Here is a 10,027-nt window from a genome sequence, read left to right on the forward strand (position 1 = left end):
GGCTGACAGGCCTATAGTTCCCCAGATACTCCTTTCAATCCTTTCTGTGGATGGACATCATATTTGCTAACCTCCAGTCAAGTTGAACCTCCCTGCTTAGTCAGGAGTGCTGATAAATATCTCGAAGTGGCTTGGTGAGCACTTCTGCCAGCTCTCTCAGTACTCTTGGGTGGATTCCATCTGACCCCATAGACTTACTTGTTTCTAAGCAGCAGCTCACTGACCTTTTGCCCCCTCACATAGGGGATTCATTCTGTTCCTCATCCCTGTTTTCCAGCTGAGGGAGCTGAGTACCTGGAGAACAGCTGGTCTTACTATTACAGACTGAGGCACAGAAAGCATTAAGTCCTTCTGCATTTTCCTCATCCTTTGTCATTCTGTCTCTCTCTGCATCCAGTAAAGAATGGAGTTTCCCCTTAGGCCTCCTTTTCTTGCTGAGGTCTTTATAGAAACATTTTTATTGTCTTTTATGGCAGAGCCAGATTAAGTTCTATTTGGGCATTGGTCCTTCTAATTATTTTCTCCCTGCATAACCTCACAATATCCGTCTGAGCTGCCTGCTCCTTCTTCCAAAGATCATAAACTCTTTTTTCCCCTGAGTTCCAGCCAAAGCTCTCTGTTCAGCCTGGCTGTTGTAACCCACTGATTTGTCTTCTGGGACACGGCAATGGCCTGCACTTCCATCTTCTTGATTTTCTTTTTGAAGAATGTCCATCCTTCCTGGACTCCTTTGCCCTTCAGGACTGTCTTCCAGGGACTCTGTTGACCAGGTTCCTAAACAAGTCAAAGGTTGCCCTTTGGAAGTTCAAGGTAGCAGTTATGCTGACTCCCCTCCTTACTTCTCTGAGAACTGAAAAGTCTGTCATTTCATGAATGCTATGCCCAATATGTCCCCTATCCATCCAAGATCACTACTTAGGACTAAGAAGTTGCTGCTTGATTTCATAGGCAGTGTGTTGTCACGCTTCTTTGTTCTATGATGGGGTCCTCAACAACACCTGTTTGCTCAAGTGCCTAGGACCTTCAAGGCTGCTAAGGAAGGGAGTAATTGGCTTGGCACACAGGAATCTTGAGACTGGTACAGAGTAGAAGTAGAAATAAGTTTTATTTTATTTTTCTTCTTAGTTAACAGGATCTTCGGCCCTAATTGTGGGAGGACAGGAAATGAAGAGTGACCCACTTGGTCACAGAGAATGGCTGCTTGCTTTATAAACTAGGGTAAGTTATACTAACCACATTACCAGGGATGTGGAGCAGGGTAATACTGCTTATATATGGCCTCTCCTTGGGTCCTAGGGTTGATGAAATGAATTTTCTTCAGGAAGAAGACAGACACTGCAAATTACCATCCCAAGCTCTTTGTCAGGAGGCATCTTATACTTAAGCTAATGATTTCTTCTTACTCATTTGGATTACATTAACATAATTTTTATGGTTTTTAGATAGTAGAATTAGCTTATTTGTTATTTTCTTCATTGGCTTGCAATTCGATAACATATCTGAATTTACTATGTGTGTTCTGCTTTAAATGCATTGGATATTTGCTCTTTGTTATCTTTCTTCTCTCTGTAACAAGTTTTACTCAGTTACCAAAAATCAGACTATCAAAAGACAACGCTATCTTGTCTTGGACCACTGGATGTTGTGGACTGATAGTTGCTGCTCACTTCTTAATATGAAATAATTAGCCAGAGCCATACATAATATAAATAAAGATTTTGCCAGTAAATTTGGCAGTGGTTAGTAATATCTGGATGTATTCCCTATTTACAGTGCACTGAGACATAAATTAGATTTTGTAGTGCTTGTAAATAATTGATAGCAAGCTAACTGATGGCAAGCTGTAAAGTGTTTTTTTGTTTTATTTCCTGAAAAATAAATATGTCATCATCTTCATTGGAATCTGAAATTCATTTGGAAACTGACTTACTGACAAAAATTGTAATGGCCTGGATTAGCTGCTACTTCTTAAAAAAAACCAAAAAACCCCCAAAAAACCCCAGCCATGAGAAGAGTTTAAAGGTTGTTGGGACAAGGTAGTAGAAAGACAAAATAAAGAACAGTAGTGGACATTATTTCTGTCTTATTCACTAATCTCTAAAATGATCCAAATATCTCATAAGAGACTCAGTATATTATCGTGACTGAGAGCCTATGTACTCTTTTCACTACCTTCACTGAATGAGGAAATCTGACAAAATTTTTTACATAAATCACATTTACGTCATAAAACATAAAATTTGCCCCTTCAACATTTGTGTTGAAAATACTGAAAGGGTTGTGTCTGACGAAGGGCTTCAGACTTCTGCAATTTCAGCAGTTATGTAACAGTGTTGTGTACTTTATCCTGTCTGACTCCTGCTAAGAAGATGTGCATTTGATTTGTTCCTATTAGGCTCATGAACAGTATAGGAAAAATGTCAAATTTACAACAATAAGATTCATTTAGTTGGGTACACAATCATTCATCTTAATTATGTCTGACACCTTCACCATTATAAAATCAGTTTCCCAGAAGAAGAGAAACTCACATTCTGTCTCCTTTAGGAATCCTTCATTCAAGGAGACTAGTTATTTCAGTCATCTGAGGAAGCTAATAGTGTAGTCGAAGCATAAGGAAAAAAAAGGAATATTCATCAAGAGCAGGGAAATACTACACTGTCGTGTCTGATAACCATAACTCCTAACCAAACTGCTTTCTTGGAGGGTACTAGACTACAGTAAGCAAGATTTTGAAGCAGGAGATGTATAAAATTTAACAAAGGGCAATGATTTACACTTTTTGTCTTCATTGAAATAAATGATAGCTCAGAGAAAAATATATTAGAATTTTTTTTTAATGAGGTATATTTTATTTATATTATGCAAGGAAAAAGAGATAATGTAACTACTAAAAAAACCACTCTAAGCATCTTGATTGCCTGCATAGAATACTAGTTGTAACCAAATTAAGACACATTACCATATGCATAATAAAAAATTAAATCAGTTTTTACCTTGATAAACAAATAATAAAATAAAACCATTATTATTACAACCATCATTAATGTAGAATTGTCCCATTGTAGCACTTACACAATGCATGTTTAACTGTTCACAAAAGGATAAGTAAAACTGCTAAGTCAGATGCCATGTCAGATGAGGCACTAAATATGACCTCTGCCTTTCAAATGGTCTTTTCCCCTCAAAGATAATAATACAGGAGGATGGAAGATCTTAATTTTAAAATATGTCAGTTTGTGGAGGATAGAAGATCTAGTACGAATTTGAATCTTAATAAATGCTGTTATACGGCTACATACATAGGACTTATAAAAATTAGACTACAAAGTCTCTGTAAATATATCACCTCTCTCAAAACATTTTCAACAAGAAACAACATTCAGAAGAGTACTAGGATTAGGGAATAAAAAACATTACCTGTATTGTACTGTCCCCATCTGAGAGGCAATCATTGTTCAGTCTTTTTCTTACAGAGACAATCTCAAATGACAAGAAAAGTATCTCCTGCTTTTATCTTTCTCTGCTTAATATTTCTGCACAATGAAAGTTTCTTTTAACTAATTTATTAAGGAAGACAAGTGTAAATGATCTGCAAATAATTTTGATTATTGAGAGATGGAGTGGTTCTGAAATGACAGAAAGTTGAAGTTGAATGTGCCTCAGTATGCCAGCAGTAGATTAACTATTTTTCATTCTGTCCCTTACTTCTATGTTTTTTGAGGCAAAGACCTTCTCTTGACATGTGAACAAAGTAAAGTTTCATAGCTTGATTTGAGGAAAAACCTTCATAGTAGTATTGAGAATTACGATGATGATGATGAAGATGATGATGATGAAGATGATGATGATGCAGCTAAGACAGAGGCTCTGAAAAAATTCAGTGTCCCAATATAGACAACTGTAATCAGAGGATTGGGTTACATTTCAGTAACAATGCTGGCATAGTAGTTGCCAGTGAGCTCGTAACTGCTTCATTACCCATGCTTGACCCCTTGTGATGAATATGCTGAGCCATGACAGATTCAGATGGCAAGGGAACAAGCAAATTAATTACTTTCCCAAATTAAATTTCTCATCAGAATTGTAATGAAAAATATAAAAATGCCATTAGGGTTTGAAAATGCCCAAACTAAGTGCCAAATTCTGATCTACTGTCAGTTGAATTGCTCTGGCTTAATTGTGAACTGAAATGTAAATTTTTCCTAATTCTAGTCAACAGCTCTATTGTGACATGCAAGACATTATTTCTAAGGACAGGCTTACTTAATGAGTACTTACCTGGGCTTTTTTGTGAAGTCAAAATAGAGCTTCATTCAATAAGTGCCAAAACATTTAGATACCTTTGAATTCATTTTACATTTTCTTTTTAAAGTAGTCTAACAAACAAAGCAGATATATTTTAAATACTCTCCAATTTAAATGAGATTTTTCCTGATTATTAAGAAATTTACATTTCACTGAAATAATATTTTAATGTTTTTCTTTCCATTAGTGGGTAACATGGTGTACTTCAGTTCTCCTATCAAACTGAACATGTCTACTATTGCACCTGTTTCCAGTGGTCACTTGGTACTTTGAATGACTTTAAATGGGTAACAAGCAAACTAACAGGAAGTAATCTTATCCTCAAGTTGATCAAGAAAATTAAAAACAAAAACAAAAGAAAAACTAAAAAAACCCCAAACCATCAAACAAGAAAAACAACCAAAACCCAAAACCCACAACCCAAAACAGCATATAATGATAACCAGAAAATTTGTGGTAAGAATTTGCCTTGTTGGAAATGGTAACTTTAAGAAGCTATGGAAGGGAAGATTGAGTTTTTAATGCAAATCACTGAACTACAGTAATCTGAAGGTGAAATTTGCAGTGGTTGTATCTAAACTATAGAATATTATCCGAGCTAAATCTAATAGTGTTCTCCAGTCATGTTCTGATGGTCTCTAATCATGTTCTGACCCTACATTTGGAATTCATAAACTCCAGGTCATCTTCTTCTTCTATATGAGCAAACCTCAGTTCCTATGAAAGGAGAAGTCTGATGGAAAGGCTGTTCTGGCACATCCAGCTTACCCCCAAAATAAATAACCAGGCAAGTAATAGTCAGAGGCAAACAGCAGTGCAGGCAGTAAGTTTAACTTTCTTCACTGGCATCACATGGACTCTGAACAATTACTTTAGATTACTTCTGTGACACTAAAGCTAAGTGGGATATATTCTATAAATAGATGCTTGGTTTGTACCTAGCTCAAGATACTGGATCACTTATTTAAGATTCAGTTGTCCATCTGTATACTATCTTTCATCTTCATGCTACTACCTATTTGAGACAAAATGCACCTAATTGCATATTAACATAGTACATGGAAGAATCAGGTCTCAGTCTTGATGAGGGCCATGGTGAACAACAGTTCTAAGAGTGGTTAACCAAATGTAAGCGAATATTAACAAAGTTTACATTTTGAATTACCACATAGCCCACCAAAAATTTCATCTTCAAAATGCAAGTTTCTATTAGCAAGAAATTCAACAACACACCAGACAGCTGAATTCTTGTTCTGCCATTTTGTAAAAAGTTTTACCTGCCAAGATTTATTTACATGTATAGCTTAAAACCTCCTGGAGACACTGTTTTTCTTTCTAATGAATCAGAAGACACTTAACATATACTGCCCTATGTGTCAAGACTGGTTCTCCTTTTTGTCCTTCTGACTTGCAGAGTACAGATTAACTTGACTTTGCTCTTTAAAAGACTAGAGTAAAACTGATAAAGAGTGATGGTCTGTGATTTACTTTGACATCAGAGAGGAATATGTGCATTTTTAAATGCTCTAGTGATGATTCATCTAACTTTAGATTAATAATACCTTGCATATTGCAAGCTATTAGACATTTGAAACCAGTAAGATATCTGTGAAACAATTCTCCACTACAAAATAAAATCTTAAATGTAACTTAGATTCTGTCTAGTCATTCAAATTATGTTTCTGCACTGAGGCTCCTGAAGGTTCCATTAAGGTTCTGCTTCACCTAATAATCTCATGCTATGTATTAAACATCATTTAATTGTAGCTCTTTTGCAGTTTGCTTGCTCCAGTTATGGTATTAAGAATATTTCTTTCTTTATATGTAGGAAATGTACTATACAAGTAGAGAAAAGGTTTGATAAGACATGCAATAACATACAGTTCTGCAAAACTAATACATACTAGGCAATTTGGTAGATAAAGAACAGAAGCAGCTGTTCTGTGCACAGATATAAAATACTGGAAGCATGGCTTTTGGAAAATTATTTCATGCCTTAAATACCATGTCAAACAGCCAACAAGTTTGTGAATAGGGGTCAATCCCATTGACATGTATTGCTAGATTACCAAAAGTCTTTTGACAGGGAAATAACTCAAAAAAACTTTAGACGAGAATAGAAGTTCTTGCATGATTAAGAGATGGAAATTAGAATGTAAAGATAAATGATCAATTTTCATAGTGGTCAGAGTTCACAGGGAAGATCCCCAACAAACTGTGCAAGATATGCTGATGTGACCTTTGACAAATTTTCTGATGTTATCGCATTATTCATTTTAGCAACTACAAAGACAGTCTGTGAATAATCATGAAAAGTTCTTACAATACTGGTGGGAAATAAAGTAATTAAACCAAAATACATAAATAAATAAATATATCACATTGCATAAAAAATTATGTGTTCTGAGCTGATCATTGTGACTCAATCTGAAATCTAGGGATTAAAGTAAATTGTTCCATATAAACATCTGCTCAGTATTTGGTAGCAGTAGAAAGCAAGCAAACAATCATACTATTAAGAATTATTTGAAAGTAATGGACAACTACTATACTAGACTGTAAAGAATTGGGTCACAATATGAATGTACATGCTGGATTCCTAAATTTCAAAAAAAGTGTATTAAAATAGAAAGCTTCAGAAAAAGAGAAATAAAGGCAGTGCATGAAAACAGTCTCTGAAGGAATGACTAAGCCACAGCTAAATAAATTTGGGCTCTTCATTATTAATAAAATATGCGCAAAGGAGAACTGACAGAGGTTTATAGGGTCAAGAGGGACATGAAAATTATGGGCAAGAGGGTAAAGAGGGTAGGGATTGATTTTCCATTTTTTTTTCCAACACAAGATTAAAGGCACATTAGAACAAGCCAGGAGGACACTGGCTCAAACAGAAGGACATGGTGCTTCAAGCAATGGGTTGTCAAGCTGTCTTCACTCTAGGAAACTGTACATGTTAATAGTTTAACAAGTTGGACAGAGACTGACTATTAATGGAAGAAAAATCGCAGAACTTCTAAGTTTGGGAAGAATCCCTGGGTATTATTTAAACATCCTTGCTCAATCATGGTTGACTACCATAGGTTGCTCAGGACTATGTCTCCACTGATGAAGCCTCCACAACTTGTTTGGGCAATCTGATCCTGTGTTTGATCCCCCTCACAGTATTTTCTTTTTCTTATGCTTAAATGCAATTACCTGTATTTCAATATGTGACCACTGTGCGTTGTCCTGTCACTAAACAACTCTGGATGCAGTCTGGAGCCATTTTTTTTACCTCCTCCCACCAAGTATTAACACACATTGATAAGAAGATATACAAATGACATCTATCTTAGACCAGCTGAGTACATGAGGGAACAGCCCACCCTGGCAGTATTACTTGTGATTCTGATGCGCAATAACCCCATAGTGCTAACAGGAAGACAAAAGTTCTCTTAGCACTCTGCCCAAGAATTTCTCTACAGGCTACAGAACAAGCTTGATTCATTTATCCAAACGTCAATGTTAATAGGCATTTGGAATGTTATAGGATATTAGAGATATCAGGAAAGCTAACAAACATGACTTGGAATTGATGGGAGAACTGTTCCTTTGTGAAGCAGAACCTGAAGGCCAGGCACAGTGTTTTAGGTATCTCAAATGTGATTAGACAACTGTGTGTGGCCTGCCAAGTCATCACAGATGAGTTCATCCCCAATTTATGTGTTTTCTGGCATCAATCCTTGTCTTTAATAATATTTATTTTATATTACCTATTTTACATGTTGTAAAATAAAATATATACTGAGTGTTAAAAAATACCCTGTTTATTATCTTGACTGCTGAAGCAACAGAGTCATTGGTAACAGGAAACTGTATAATTGAAAGTCTTCTAAATTCTTTGGAGTAGTACTTGCTTCTTTCTGGATAAAAATGTCCAGAAAAATAATTTGTGTTATTGTTAAGGTCTTTCTTCTAGCTTAGACTGGCACACAAGTTTCAACCTATACCTGTATGACAGTTAATTCAGAAGAAACAATTCAATAGTTCAATACTTCTGTCACCAATGCAGACTTCAACAGTTATCAGTCAGACTCATGGAATGAAAAACTGTGTCCACTGTGATGCTGATAGATTAGATTGCAATTATGATTTTTTTTATAAGAGTGACTTCTATTTCATCAAGGTAAGGACTGCTAGATTTTTTGTGTAATTACTAGTATTTTATTTGTTTTTCTTTTATCTTCAAGTACATGTTTTCAATCCAGACATAAAACATACCAACATTCTGGATATTTTTGTTTCGTATTTGTCAAATATAACACAATAACATAGTATGATTTGTTAAGATCTCCAGATACACCTAACAACAGCAAGAATAATGCAAATAAAATACTAGTAATATATTAAGATCATGTTTATTTAATTTCCTTTTCTGCATTACCTCAATACCTCTCTGCACATAACCTTTCACTTTTAGGAACTACAAAATGGTTTTATGAAGTGCTATAGGGTCACGGTGTTGAACAAAACCACCTTAGTTTGCAGACAAATGAAAAATTCCATTCTGCTTTGTAAAGAGTAATCTGGATATCCTTGAATTCAATGCCAATTCCTGATCGTCTATATGCATAAATTAAGTTTACATTTACTTGCTTTGAGTCAGTTCATAAAATAGCTCAGACTAACCACAGATGATTTCAGTTACATTTGTTATTCTTTCTGTAATGCAGTGAGAATATAAAAAGACAAAAAAAGTGTTGGGGTCTCCTCCCCTGCCGTGTAGCCCTGGGAGAGGGGCCCTGAGGGCACAGACACGGGGTTTTCCTGCCCCTGCTCAGCCTCGTTCCCATTGGTTGGTTTGTGTTCCCTGCGCGGGCAGAAGGACCCTTGGTCCCGTGACTGGAGCAGTTCCTCGGCAGAGCTCTGGCCATGCGGCTGGAGAAATAAACATCTCTCTGAAACAGCTATCAAGAATCTGTCTGTCCATATATATTTCCTTTCCACGGGACTCCTGGTTTGATATATGCGTGTTGCAGGATCCCCACTGGAACAAATGGTGGAGAATGGAGAGCAGAACGATCCCCGATCCCTAAGCGACTGATTTGTGTGAGTAAACCCTGGAAACTTTGGATTCCTCTTCTTGGTTTTGCTTTGCTATTCCATATCTTAACTATGGAGGAACCGTGGGAAGACTCTTGGCTCTCAGAGCCGCATATGGACATTTATCTTAAACTTAAAATGATTCTTGAACAACGATTTGTAAATTTTAGCTTGATTCAAGCTCAAAAAGAACTGAAACACTTCCTGGCATGGTTGTTTAAGAACTTTTTCTATGTTTCTTGGGATTTAATTCTTACCAAGGGCTTTTGGAAAACCGTTTGGACACAGTTAATACTGGAGTCAAAATATATGCCGATGGAAGAATATTTTCGTGAATATTATTTCGTTACCGAGACTGTTGAGCAATGTCAGCTGTGTCCTGGCGAAGGGAAGCCTGGCGCAGGGACCGTGCGGCCCAGGCCACGTGCACCGAGCGCTCTGCGAGCAGCAGCGAGGCAGTTCCCGCGCGCGGGCGGAGCCACCCGAGCTGCAGTGTCGGTGGCGGAGCGAGGCACGGCGGGAGCAGTGGGACCCGGCGGTGCCTGCATGGCCCTGCGCAGCGCGTGGTGGAGTGAGCCCCGGGAACGCCTGACCGAGAGGGGCGGCGTGCGGGTGGCGGCTGGCGGCAGCGGCGGTA

General features: G+C 37.2%; 1 long non-coding RNA gene across 1 annotated transcript in view; it reads left to right on the top strand.

The window, feature by feature from the left end:
- The window catches only part of LOC108447942, a 28,202-nt gene extending 19,109 nt beyond the window's left edge, over positions 1 to 9,093 (top strand). Inside the window, exons 2-3 of the long non-coding RNA XR_001863665.1 lie at positions 1,126 to 1,218; positions 4,496 to 9,093. This is a non-coding gene — a long non-coding RNA (uncharacterized LOC108447942). The remainder of the gene's footprint in view (positions 1 to 1,125; positions 1,219 to 4,495) is intronic.
- Positions 9,094 to 10,027: the final 934 nt, after the last annotated feature.

Source organism: Corvus brachyrhynchos, unplaced genomic scaffold (genome assembly GCF_000691975.1).
Source record: "Corvus brachyrhynchos isolate BGI_N302 unplaced genomic scaffold, ASM69197v1 scaffold136, whole genome shotgun sequence".
NCBI classification, from domain to species: Eukaryota; Metazoa; Chordata; class Aves; order Passeriformes; family Corvidae; genus Corvus; species Corvus brachyrhynchos.